The sequence below is a fragment of the Temnothorax nylanderi genome, unplaced genomic scaffold, assembly GCF_030848795.1.
Source record: "Temnothorax nylanderi isolate EJ_2023f unplaced genomic scaffold, tnyl_v1.0 TNYL_tig0442_pilon, whole genome shotgun sequence".
Taxonomy (NCBI): Eukaryota; Metazoa; Arthropoda; class Insecta; order Hymenoptera; family Formicidae; genus Temnothorax; species Temnothorax nylanderi.
The window spans coordinates 40,001-53,802 of NW_027249504.1; positions in this window are offsets into that span (position 1 = coordinate 40,001).

Below are 13,802 nucleotides of genomic sequence, written 5' to 3' on the forward strand. Positions count from 1 at the left end.
GCAACCCGGAGGGCGGTATCGTGGCTTTACATGCTGAATTTTACCGAGGCCACCTCACCGTTCGTCAGCTCTCCCTCGAAGCTCCTCGTCGTCGCCCCAAGGGTCGGGAGAATCGCCACGAGAATCGACAAGAATATCGTTGGAAAATTGACAAGAGATATCGAGACGGAACTTTGACGCGTGTGTCGGCTGTCGAGGACGATCCAGGAGTGCTCCCGAAATTTCGCTCGATGGCGGAATCGATTGCGCGCCCCACCCCGGGCGTACGCAGCCGCTCGACGCTAACGCGCGGACCAATTAGGGGCGAGCCCGCAAGCTCGCGACGTATCCTTGCGCAGGGTCGACAATTCTGGCTCCCGCAGGGCACTTAAGGTTTCCTCGCGCGTACGACGATTTTGCCGGGATTTTTCCCGGCAGCTGACGGGACGCTAAGTCCCTCTTGTTCCTCCCTTTAGGCCCGGGGATGGCGGCCGACAATCCCGGAGTCCGGTCTGCAGGTGAGGAGGGCAGGCGAAGTTCATTCCGCCCCGGCGTCCCGGGGCCCTGCCTCTACGGGTCCGTCCGTCGCCGTATCATGCGCCACGCGCGTGTCCTTCCGCGCTCCTTTGCGCCCGCCGGCCGGCGAGTCTCGCCGCGGTCCGCTCGCGTCGATCGATATCCTGGCTCGATTCCTCTCGGTCGATTCCGCATTTTACGATCCGCTGCATCTCCTCAGGAACTCCAGTCTCAGCTTGGTGAGGCGCCACGTATCAATACAAAATAACAAAAAAAAAGGATCAAAATACGGAAACGCAATTATAATTATGCCCCTGGAGATCTCTCGCTCTGACTCTGTGAACCGTCCTCGGGCGCGAAACGAATAATTATCGAAAACCCGCGCCTTGTGACGGCGGCGGGGCGCTGCCACGATGCAGCGAAACTGCAACGTCACAAACTACTAAGTGCGCAACTAAGTTTCCGGGTTTTTTGATCAATAAAAAATGGAAAATTTCAAGAAAAATACAAAAAATGGTTTATTCAAAGTATCGTCCCTCGCTAGCTATACATTTTCGCCATCTCTCTGGCAATACATGAATACCGTGACAATAAAACGACGCGTCTTTGGACCGAAACCATTCATCCAACCAATTTTGCACTTCTTCGAAATTGGTCAAGTGTAGCCCAGTCAAGCCATGCGCCATCGACCGGAACAAGTGATAATCGGAAGGCGCCAGGTCTGGCGAATACGGCGGGTGCGGTAGCAGATCCCATTTCAGCGTTTTGATGGTGTCCTGGACGATGGAACTGCGATGGCACGGAGCGTTGTCGTGCTGCAATATCACTCGTTCGTGTCTCGTGTCCCATTCTGGCCGTTTTTCGAGCAATGTATGGTTTAAATTGATCAGTTGTTGTCGGTAGCGATGCCCATTGACAGTTTCGCCCGGTTTCAGCAGCTCATAGTACACGATTCCTTTCTGGTCCCACCAAACGCAGAGCATTGTCTTCTTTCCAAAACGATTTGGCCGTGCCGTCGATGTTGATTCTTCACCAGGTGAAAGCCACGATTTTTTGCGTTTGGGATTCTCTAAATATATCCACTTCTCATCGCCAGTAACAATTCGATGAAGAAAACTCTTTCTTTCATGCCGCAAAAGCAAAATTTCGGAAGTGGCTCTTCAATTTTCCATCTGTCTCTCAGTCAACTTATGCGGCACCCATTTTCCTTCCTTTTGAATTTTTCCCATGGCATGTAAACGTTTGGAAATACCTTGGTGAGTCATGTTTAATGCCTCCGCAAGTTGATCTTGTGTTTGCGTATCATCTTCATCCAATAACGTTTGCAGATCGGCGTCCTCAATTGTTTTTGGTCTTCCGGAGCGCTCCTTGTCCTCAGTGTCGAAATCGCCACTTCTGAAGCGTTTAAACCAATCTTCACAGGTAGTTTTCGATGGTGCATGTTCGCCGTAGGCCTCCTCAAGCAAACGACGTGCTTCAGCTGCATTTTTTTTTTCAAGTTAAAGCAGAAAAGCAAAGCTTCCCGCAAATGCTGTTTATTTGGCACAAAACTCGACATCTCCGTTGTTAGAAAAAATATTTTTGCGTTGCGATATGTGTTTATATAACGACTGGTTATTGTTAACAGATGTCCAAGCTATAACTTCAGACAACTTCAGACATGTAAGTCGAGTACATGTGTTATTGGTGCCATCTATGTGTGAAACCCGGAAACTTAGTTGCGCACCTAGTATATAATTATAAAAATTAGTTTTTTAATTACAATAACTTTTCTATTGTTTCTTGATTTTCTAAAGTGAGGCGTCTTTCCAAATTTGCTGCATTATGACAGCTTTCTTTTGCCGTTGTTTCCACTGTTTGACCAACTTCTTGCTCATATCTCTTATATGTTTTAAAATCAATTGATGGAATATTTAGACACGATAATCATTTGTTTAGATGTGTCCACCCTATGCCTCCATGCAAGACACCTTCAAATACAATAAAAATAAAAAATTAATTAATTATATGCTTCCAACATTCATAATAATACATGTCTAATACAAATACTCGTATGTAAGACATGTCAAATATATTTATCCAAGATTAAAAATTAAGTTAAAAATAATGCAATATTTACCAATAACTGCCTTTGAATTTATGTCAAACCGGGATGTATGTCCATCTGTACTAACATGCTGTTTACTTGTTCTTACAGTATTTAACAGTAAACATTTGTGACATCTCACTGACAATGTTGATCCCAATCCTTTTCGTATCTCGTTTTCAATATATTCAAGCGAAAGTGCTTCTTTGCAAGATACACACCACATTTGCTTTGCAAAATCAGCAAGTTCGATAATGCGACGTCCTTCCAGAAAGTCATTACATTGATTAGATTTATTTACTATATCGTCGGCACTTTTTGATTTTGCGTTTTGATGTAAACAGTTTTCGCTTTGTTTTATGCGCTTCTTGTACGTAATTTCTGATACCCATTTCCCCTTCCAACGATATTTAACATTTTTCGGCATTTTGAAATAACCTCACGAAATTCAAAGCACTTAATATTTATATTTATATAGGTACTTTCCGCGCTTGAAAGGTGACAGGCAGTAATGCCAACGTAGAAAATAATGCAGCGTTGCCGTATTTAAAGCTGGCATTAAATGGTATATTTTAGGTTTACATTTTGTTTTAAAATTATTAATTAAATATATATAACTTATTACTTTTATATTAAATGTATTGTGACGTTGCAGTTTCGCTGCATCGTTGCAGCGCCCCGCCGCCGTCACAAGGCGCGGGTTTCGCGACCTTTTCACGCCCGAGGACGGTTCAACGAATCGAGGCGAGATCTCCAGGGGCATATTATAATTGCGTTACGAATTACTGATCCTTTTTTATTTTGTATTATTGCGTGGCGCCTCACCGAGCTGAGACTGGAGTTCCTGAGAGAATACAGAGGAAGCGGAAGCGGAGTCGACGAGAAGGATAACGGCGAGAGATCGGACGACGGAAAGCGGATCGAAGCGACAACCCGCGGGCCGCCGAGAGCGACGGAGCGCAGGAAAACACGCGCGCGGCGCGTGACACAGCGGCGGGCAAGCCCATCATGGCAGGGCCCCGGGACGCCGGGGCGAAATCAGCTCACCTGCCTTCCTCACATTACTGACCGGATCCCGGGATGGTTGGCCACCATTCCCGAACCGACAGGAAGGGACGCGGAGGCAAAAACGTCCCGTCCGCTGCCGGGATGAATCCCGGAAAAATTGCCGCGCGAGGGAAGGGCCGTTTAGCGCCCTGCGGAAAGCCGTAATTCACGGCCCTACGCACGAATCCGCCGCGAGCCTGCGAGCTCACCCCTCATTGGTCCGCGCTCCAACGTCGCGGGGCCGCGTACGCCCGGGGTGGGGTGCGCTATCGATTCCGCCATCGAGCGAAATTTCGGGAGCATTCGTAAATCGTCCTCGGTGATCGACGCACGTCGAAAGTCAAGTCGCGGTATTGCCTCCACGTTAAATCGCATTCCGGAGCCGAGTACGACGTCCGGCTGCTATCTCTTTCGACCCTTGGGACGACGGCGAGGACCCTCGGAAGAGAATCTGCCTACGGTGAGGTTGCCTCGGTAACGTTTGATGTAAAGCCACGACACCGCTCCCCGGGTCGCGCTCTCGCTCGGAAAAATTCGCGATAATTAGCGTATCCGCTGACAAGGCGTACTTATCGATCGATAGCGAGAGCGAGGGGCACCGGAATGGTCTCGTGGCCGTGGGATCGCGATCGAAAAATACGAACCTCTGGAGATCGCGGTAACGCGTCGATGACGACGTGCGGTAGCGAATACGCAATTTCTCGCGCCCTTCACGTCCACGACCGCGTGTCTCGCTAGGCGTAGTATTTCGCCCGGTCGAACCTTAGAGGCTGTACGCGTAATTAATGGCGTCAGAGGGATATTCGCGTTGGTGTAATTGCGTCACTTAGACTATCCTCGCGATATCGGCTGAGGTATTATTCGCGGTAGAATGTGGTTTGCCTTAAGATTATTTTCGCGTTGGACGATCGCTGACGATCGCGTGTGTTGCGTTCGATCAGAATCACTGGCGTAATCTCAGTTCTTGCGTTAGGATAACTCGGTCATTTCGCGTTAGTTATAATATTGCTCGCGGTAATTCCGTATATTTTCTCGCGTTAGTTTAGTATTTCGCGTTTCGTCGAGCGCCCCGGCGCCTTATTCTTCGCGTGAGGATATCCCTGGCGATATCACATGTTGCGTTCGTTCCTTCTTGCGTTGGGACGTTACTCGCGTCGCGTTCGTTGCGTTAGTTTAAGATTATTCTGTGCGTTAGTTTAAGATTACTCTTTGCGTTAGTTGAAGATATTTGGCGACAGAATCCCTGCACGGGTTTGGGAACTTGCGTTCACGCGCTCCAAGCGGGGCGCATTATCATTTTGCGGTATTTCGCGCTATTATTTCGCGTTTATCTCCGTTATGTCGTAGTCAGTCGTAATTTGTACCGATATTCTATGTTAGTTGTCCGCGAACTTTTCTACTATTATTAGCTGTGAAATTACGTGATCTCGATGATTTTGTAAGTTTAGTTTTCCTCACACGTTCTCTTGCTGCGCCTTCCGCGCGTTTACTGAGTTAACGTAAGTTTTCCGTTTATGTCTGGCGTCCGCGTTATTATATTTGGTTGTTAAAAATTTGACGCCCGCGTTATCTATCACCTGTTACTTGCTTTTGTTTTGAAAGCCCCAGTGGCACTCACTGAGTTACGAAAGTTTTCTACAGAATAAAGGTTATTCTTTAAATGTTAATGGCTTGAGTTACGACATTCGTTATTAGGCGTCACCCCGCCGAATACTGCGCTGCCCTTCATCAACCCCGCCCTGCTATTAGGTCGAGCTAGCCATTCCCTCGCACACCGACTTATTCGTTTTGCGTCTCGTTTTTTATTTCTCGCGATTTCGCGGACGCGAATTTACGCGTCTGGCGCCCAACATTAGAATCGTTTCGTGGAGTGTCGGAGGTGCGAGAGAATCCCCGGAGAGGCCTATCATCCCGCTCTCCTTTCCTCTTTTGATCCGGCACACGCCCCGGGCCGTTCCGGGAGTGAAAAAGTCGTGACAGTATATTTAAATTATTCGATACTTATAGTAACCGAAAATCATCTTATAAATTATTCGTTTTTTCGTTTTTTGCAGTTGATTTCAGGGCATTTTCAAGACCAAAATTTTCTGTCGTTGATTACGAAAAATATTAATTATAAATATTCCCTTTCTTGAAGACGTTAAAAATCATGTTATTTTACGATAGTTGAACTTCTTATGTAATATAAATTTATTTATTTTATATTTCAAACGATATAAACCTAAGAAATCTGCAGTTTTCAAATTTTAATCACTTTTTGCTGGTATTGTACAACCCAAACATCCTTAAAAAAAAGAAAAAAATTAATTAATTAAATGTATCACTAACAGTATTCATGCCTTTACAAATACACATGCACCATCGCACATACATACATACATATATATATATTTAACACACACGAATACATGAATTTATGTAACATACACAATATTAAATTTAAGTAACGTAATGTATAAAAGTCTATTAATGCATATTAATACATATATAGTAACGCATAATGTCAACGCACAATATGAACGCATAATATCAAAACATAATATCAATATTAACGCAACTGAAAAAATTGCACATACATGTTGCAATTAATTAAAAGTAAAATGTAAAACGCAACAATACAATCAATACATTATTAAATATAATATAAGTTAAACAATATAATTTGAAAATAAACAAAATGCAATCAAGAAACACGCAGTTATATATAATGTTATTTGCAAGCAAACAAAACATGCAATAAATGAACACACAATACTGGGTAAGTAAGAAATAAAATTAAGAAATAGATTAAGAAATTAAAGCAATTGAAGAATACATCACAATCCATTATAAGAATAAGAATCAATGAAACAGTAGCCTCAATAATTAAAATATGCCCGTAAAACATAACTCAACATGACAATTAAACATTACAAAAAGAAGACTGCGTAGATAAGAAAAAGTGTAAGAATTACAAAGAAAATTTATAAATGTGAAACGTTTAAAAGTTTCCTATTTTTTGTGGTAACCTGTTTGCATGATTTATTATGCAGCGATAATGTGTAATATATACGCATACGAAGATACAATTTTATTAAAAATGAAGTAGGGAAATTTGGACATGGCGGTTCAAAAGTTATATTTTGTGTTAATTGGAATAAATAATTGCCAATATTTTTCTGAAAACAATTCTTCTCAAAATTTTTTACAAATACTTCTAATTTATGAATATAATAACAAAAGTCATTACTTGGTATGTTTAACTTCCCAAACAAATTTCCTTCTTCGTTTTCATAGGCTCGAAAAGAACAATATAATGTTGTATCATCTAAGACAGCCATATTATCATTCATATATTTTGTACATATATCACAAGAATGTATTGCTGTACATCTTTTAATTAAAAATCCGCAAACATATTTAAATGCGTTTTTTTCTGGCAGATCCATTGAACGATATTCATGAGTCGGAATATTTAAAATGTTATGCGCCGATGATGAAGCAGTAAATTCCGAAACAGTGGACTCTTTGGTATTATCTAACGTTCCAATAAGATTTAACATTTCATCATAATCAGAATCACAATTTTGCGTATCCGAATGTTTTAAAAATGTTATACTAAAAAGTTTTTTAAAGGCGCGCTTAAATTGTATAGGTGTCAGATTAAGACAATTACCGCTTTGTTGCCGAACGGAACCAAAAAAATTTTCGACACAATCTTGATTCAATTTACGTGTTCGGAGATATGAAAAATTATGATTTTTTAATGTTTCCCAAAGCTCAATGATGCTATTAATTGTTATCTGCCAGCATTCAAAGCATTTAACTTTTACATATTTACCATTATTATTATTATTAACTACTTTAATACTTTTTATAAGTGTTCGTGCGCGTGTGAGTGAGGAAGGGATAGTGCGTGAGAGACCACTAACACCGGAAGCTTGAAGTAACACAATAGTTTATTTAACAACCAAAAATAATGCCGAAATTAAAGAGTGACATAACTTATAAATGTATTTGAATTTAAGTGAACTCGGAAACGCGGGCGTTTTTACGCGAATTCTCTATCAACACTTTCTCGCTTGTAGTGTTGGATAACCCGCGCGTGAATGAGAAACTGGCCATCACAATATCGCTCGATGACAGATCGTGACCTACTAACGCACTGTTGATGACTGGCGACGCGCCGTAAGTTCTACGGGTTTTTATACTCACGCGAGACAATGAACGCGCCAGGGATGACGAATGCTTAGCTAAGGTCAAAATGTCATGGAATAGAAGCTTCTCGAACTGAAATACCGAAGGTGCATATAGCCATTGTCTTTGAGATTAGAGTATCGATCGTCGAGAGTGACTCGGCTTCGTACGGAGAATAAATCTTATGACGTGAGCGCGAAGCAACAGGGGTGGTCCGCTGGATAAATATCGTGTTACACTGCCGCTGTGACTCATGACACAGTCGTCTAAATGAGAATAAGAATATTCAAGAGCATTCGTGATCTCGAGCATTCGCGATCTCGAACAATAAGATCTGACGTTTCTTGTAAAAACTGCATTTGTTTTTCACTTCCGGTAAAAACTTTTCCATGTTCTTTAGGATTATTTACGGCGGACGAATTTAACATATCAAACAATTTATCAAAATGATCAATTAAATCTATAGTTCCAACGACTTCAGTCGGAAGAAGACCGACAGACATCTGTGTACACATTCCTGCACATACATGGTTACTAAGTACTTGTACGGCATATTTAACTTTCATTTTCATAAAGTTATTTGGGTCCATATGAATCTTTGATAATTTAAGAGCTGCTCTTATCCATTGTTTGACGTCTTGCATATAAAACTGTCTAATATGATCCCACGAAGCTACTTTATTATTAAATTCAAAATTATGTTTTAACAAATTATTTCGGGTTGCTTTTATTAAATGTGGAGTGTCAAAAATGTAAACTAAATTTTTTCCGTTAACTGAAAAAGTTGAATTTTGTGTAGATATTCCTAAATCACGGGACAGTTGTATAAAATTAGAACCCATGTCCGTAACCAATGCATGCACCATAGCACCTGTATTTCTTAATTTAATTATTATATCAAATATAAGATTTTTTAAAAAGTTCATATGGCATGTAGTTTCTACAAAAAAAATGGGCACCTTCCAATTACCTGCAATACTACGTGCCATAATAACTAAAGCGCTTCTTGCAGGTGTAGATGATTTTTATCACCAATGTCTTTGAAACCAATTATTTAATCCCGTGATACATTATAAAATAAATGAGTTTTTAAGCTCATTTTGTCTGCACATATTATGCAATTTCGTTCTATGAGAGGCAACGTATTTAATTTCAATTTAAGTGCTTCAAAAATTTTATCATTTATACCAGGCTCAATATTCCATTTTTGTGTAAATAATTGTAGAGAACGTACAGAAGGCAATGCAATTGAATCTTTCAAATCCCGGTAATTTCGTAGACTTAAAAAAAATAATGATAAAGCAAATTTCTTAAATTCGGGATCATATCTTCTGCCACGTTTACATTTTAATTGTGCGTCGACTTGTGCCGCTAATATTCTATTAAATTTTTCCGGTAATAACTTACGGCCTAGTTTTTTCAGTTGATCGTATTCGTTTTCTTCTTCAACTTTTGTAACTTTCTTCTTCTTTTCCATACGAAGCCGTCGGATTGTTTCATGCATTACTTTATTTTGCGCCTTTAATTTTTGAAACTTCTCTCGCAATTTCCTTTTTCTCGGACTATCATCAGACGATTTATTCCTAATTGCAGGCTTCTTGATAGTGGATGTGCTCCTATAATATATTCCAAACGTTAGATCCATAGCACAAAGATTATTTTTAAATATGATATATGTAATCATGTAACTATAAATTTGCTATAAGAGACAAAAACAGCAAAATAATATTAAATAAAATTTAAAGTTAAAAGAAATTTAAATATAATGTGTTAATAAATAAATTACGTATATTCTGACAATTATATTTTATAAGAAAATTTTTATTACATAACAAATAAAGAAAATAAAAATACATGTTTAACTGTAAATTATATAGTAAAGAAAAACTTACGGTTGAGTTATTTCTACGTCACTGACAGTAATTGGCACGATTATTTGTGAAGTTTCTGCTTCGCTGAAAATATACAATTTTTTTTCTTTTAGCCATTATTGTTAATAAACGTAAACAAGTTCTTTATTAATGTTACGTCCTGCGAACTAAACGATTTCCCTTTTTCGCGGAAATTCCTATGCGCCTAGGATAGGCCTTAAGATTAAGATAAGTAAACTGAGCACGGACGGTTATCGATCGGCGAGTGAGCCTTGATCCCCTCACATTCCTTTTTTTTTTACGATCAAACTGCCTATTTGCTTGAGGAACTAAAAGCGACCTCCCAGACGAATTCTATCAGTTGTCTGGCCCACCCGGCGACATGACGCGGGAAAGGGGCCTTAGTCGCAGATAAAATTGGTAAAAATCTTTATTGCATCGAGCGAGGTTTGCTCGTACGATGTTTCCGACAAACAGAAACAAAGCCTAACACGTGTTCTAAAATACACATGGTGGAAGTTTCTGTTTGCACTTAAGATCGAGAGGTATGGATCGTCTGCTAACATAAGAACAGGGTCGCGAGATAAATAAGGACCCCTAATAAAAGGAAAATCGGCGATAGTCGAAAACAAATGCGTCATGCGACACTGGGAGAAGCGATGAGTTGCACCCCCGATAAGACAGTGGGGGCCTTACGAGGGGACTCACCAATGGAAAACCGGAAAAATCGATAACCGTCTCTAGCTTTCTAGGATAGGCGAAAACTTAAGATCTGGCTCTTGGGTGAGAAACGTCTCGCCCAATAGAAAACCCTCTAGATAAAAATTAGAAGAATCCCACCAACCAAAAGTCCCAAAAATAAAAACCAGACACACCCCACATAAAATCCACCCTTTCCATTCCTTACATTTTCCTATATAAACCCTGACATTGCGGCACTCCTCTCCAAAGCTTCCGAGTCTCTTCAAGCCTCCCAAGCTTAGTCTCGTATTTTTCCTCACCTTTACAATCGTGATCTCTTCCGCTTTTGAGTCGCGATTCAACACTTATCGTTAGAGTCAGTGCAACACACCTGACCTCACGCAACTGATTCCGTCTCTTCCCTCAACCAAGGGTCATTTCGACGCGCAGTCATCAAATTGTCAAACGGTGTCATCAAACTCATCAAGTAGTAAGTCCTGTACACACACACGTATATATCAACTCCCCTTTTTTCTTTATATATGCACCCGTTAGGGAAGTCTCTCAGTATAACCCTTCCATCCCTCTTACTACCCCTGTTCCGAATTAGCCGATTTATCGGTCGATTCCGAATAATCTCCATTGCTTTGAGTTAACTGGCTCGGTGGATTCGGGGTATGTTGCTTTGGGTTAGCTGGCTCGGTGGACGCGGGGTATGTTGCTCTGAGTTAACTGACTCGTCGGTGGACTCGGGGTACACTGCTTTGGGTTAGCTGGGTCGGTGGATCCGAGGTATATTGCTTTGAGTTAGCTGACTCGTTGGCGGACTCGAACTACTCCTTAGATTAATCTCCAAAACCTGAGGTGACTTCCCCGCACTTGACGGATTTAAATATTAACAATCCGCTAATTTGTAGTGGATTCGCCCGGTCCCACTCATAAGAAGTCGCGAAACGCCGCCAAACACGAGAGACGTCGCCAAACCAAACGGGCGCGAAAGGAAGTCGAAAATCAAGGGTCAGGATTCCCTCGGGAACAGGATAACACAGATCCTCCGCGTCTCGCCACTCCACTCCCCCCTACCAGGCTTCTCAGAGGAACTCTGTTCCTCACAGCAGTGTCCCCCCGTCATACCATCTCGCCCTATTATCCTACCGTCTCGCCTCGTTCCCGCACCTTATCGCCCCGTTTGCCGCGTCCCCCCTTTCCGCATACTCCCCGTTAGACCCAATCCCCCTCCTCCGGTCGAACACAGGGTACCATCCCCGACCCCCTTGACCGCCTCCACCATCGACATCGATGAACCTAACCCTCCCGAAATAGTCACCTTAGATTAACCCTTACCTATTTCCTTTTATGTTAATTTAGTCTAAATACACACACACACACACACACACACACACACACACACACAAATGACATACACTCCGGTTGCGTTTATCTCAACTGTTTGATTCTCTACTCAATGTCAGTAACAAGTATTTGTAATAAATGTTTAATTTGTTTTTAAGTTTTAATTAAATGTTCCTTTATTTTAAATAAGACCTAACCCAGTACCATCATCCTCTCGAAATCGCACGAGGTCCGATCCTGAGTTAAAGGGATTAAATTCCCTGACTCGAAAGAGGACCGACGATCGCACCGCTCACGGAAGACGTCCTAGCGTCCTTACGGACGTTGACTCTTCCTGAGCCATAAAAGTGCGTTCGGGCTCGCGCCACGCGCCTCAGAGCGTGTACCTGCGAGCGATATTCTTAAGCTTCTAGTTGCGTCCTTCCTTACCCCGACCCCTCTGCCTTCGCTTCCCAGTTTTTTTCTTATTAATCCCGGGGTTGGACGTAACATTAATATAAATTACCTATTGTCTTCTCGCACTTGCATTTCTGCAACAGTTGCCTCAGCACATGTATTTCTGCAACAAAAAATATGTATCATAATATCTACTATAAGATATAATATTATAAAAAGTAGAAAATTTATATTTAGCATACCTATCTACTTTCTCTTTAACCACATTTTCCTTATTTTGTTGTGTTGTTTGTTCGGGTGCTATGTTGTCCCTAAAAGATTTTAATTATTTTATGTTTTTATATGTTACTTTCGTGTAATACATAAAAAATAATGTAAATATTGTTAGATATTGTTGCTATTAATCATATTGTTACAAAAATTATTTTTTATGTACTATAGTACCTTATACCAGTATTATTCAATTTTATACTTTTTTATGAAACAAAACTAATTTAATTAAATTAAAATATGTAAATATGTAAAATTAATAATTATTTGTTAGTAAAAACTCACTGTTGTTGAAAACCTAGTTCAAAAAATATAGTGGGTACAGTATCTGGGTGAAAACGAGCCCTAACTTTATTAATTTTGTACCATTTGTTTTCAAAATGCAAATGGCACAAACGACAATTCTGGTGGGCATATTCTGGACCTTTAGGTTCTAGATCCAGCCTTCCACATGCTCGCACCCATTGCAGCTATCTGTAAATGTTGTACCATTTTACCAATGACAAAGTAATGTACACATTACAATTAAAAATATAATTTATATAAAAAATAATAATTATATAAAGCAATGTGTTATACCTGTCTTGTTCCTTTGGAAATTTAAAAAAATGTCATTGCACATCAATAAATTTTTTAACGCACTCTGGTACTGCACAGCTTAGCTTTCTTATCGCATTCATTTTTCTTTAATTTCTGTTTTAATTTTGATTCTTGATCCTTAATTATTATGCAGCAACACCTGAAACAAAGCTAAGATCAAAGTGCTTCCAAGAGAATTGAAAACTTATATAATATTTATATAGGTTAACTGTTCCCTTAGAAAAGAATTTCTCTTTTATGTTTCCTTCACTTTTATCACTTTTTCACTTTTATCACTTATTTTACTTTTATCACTTTCTTCACTTTTCTTCACTTCATTGTTTCACTGTCTTTACTTTATAAACTCTTTTCACTTTCATCACAAACGTAGTTATTCAGAGTCTGTCAAACACTTCTAACAGCTCTCAATAGCATTCAGTGGCTAATTGAGCTAATTCCCTCCAAATTTCTGTTCCAATACAGATAGGCATTTACTTAACTGACCATTTAAATTCTGAGAGGGAGCGGAGCAGAACGGAGAAAGGAAGAGCAATTGAGAAAGAAGTTCAGAGAACGACGTTCAGATGGTGTTAGTGGGCGCTTACTTATTTCGCGCATGCGCACTCCATTTTGGACAACAAAAAATCAGGAGAGTTGCGCTACTGTATATACTGTGGCGACGCGCTACTGATAGATCAGAAGATACGGCGACTGCAGCAGAAGCATTACTCACAGAAATAGATCCAACCACGTTGAAAGAGGCCCTAAACAGTTTTGAAGCTAATCATTGGAGACGAGCGATCCATGACGAGCTCGATTCGTTAGTGAAAAATGGCACCTGGATCCTT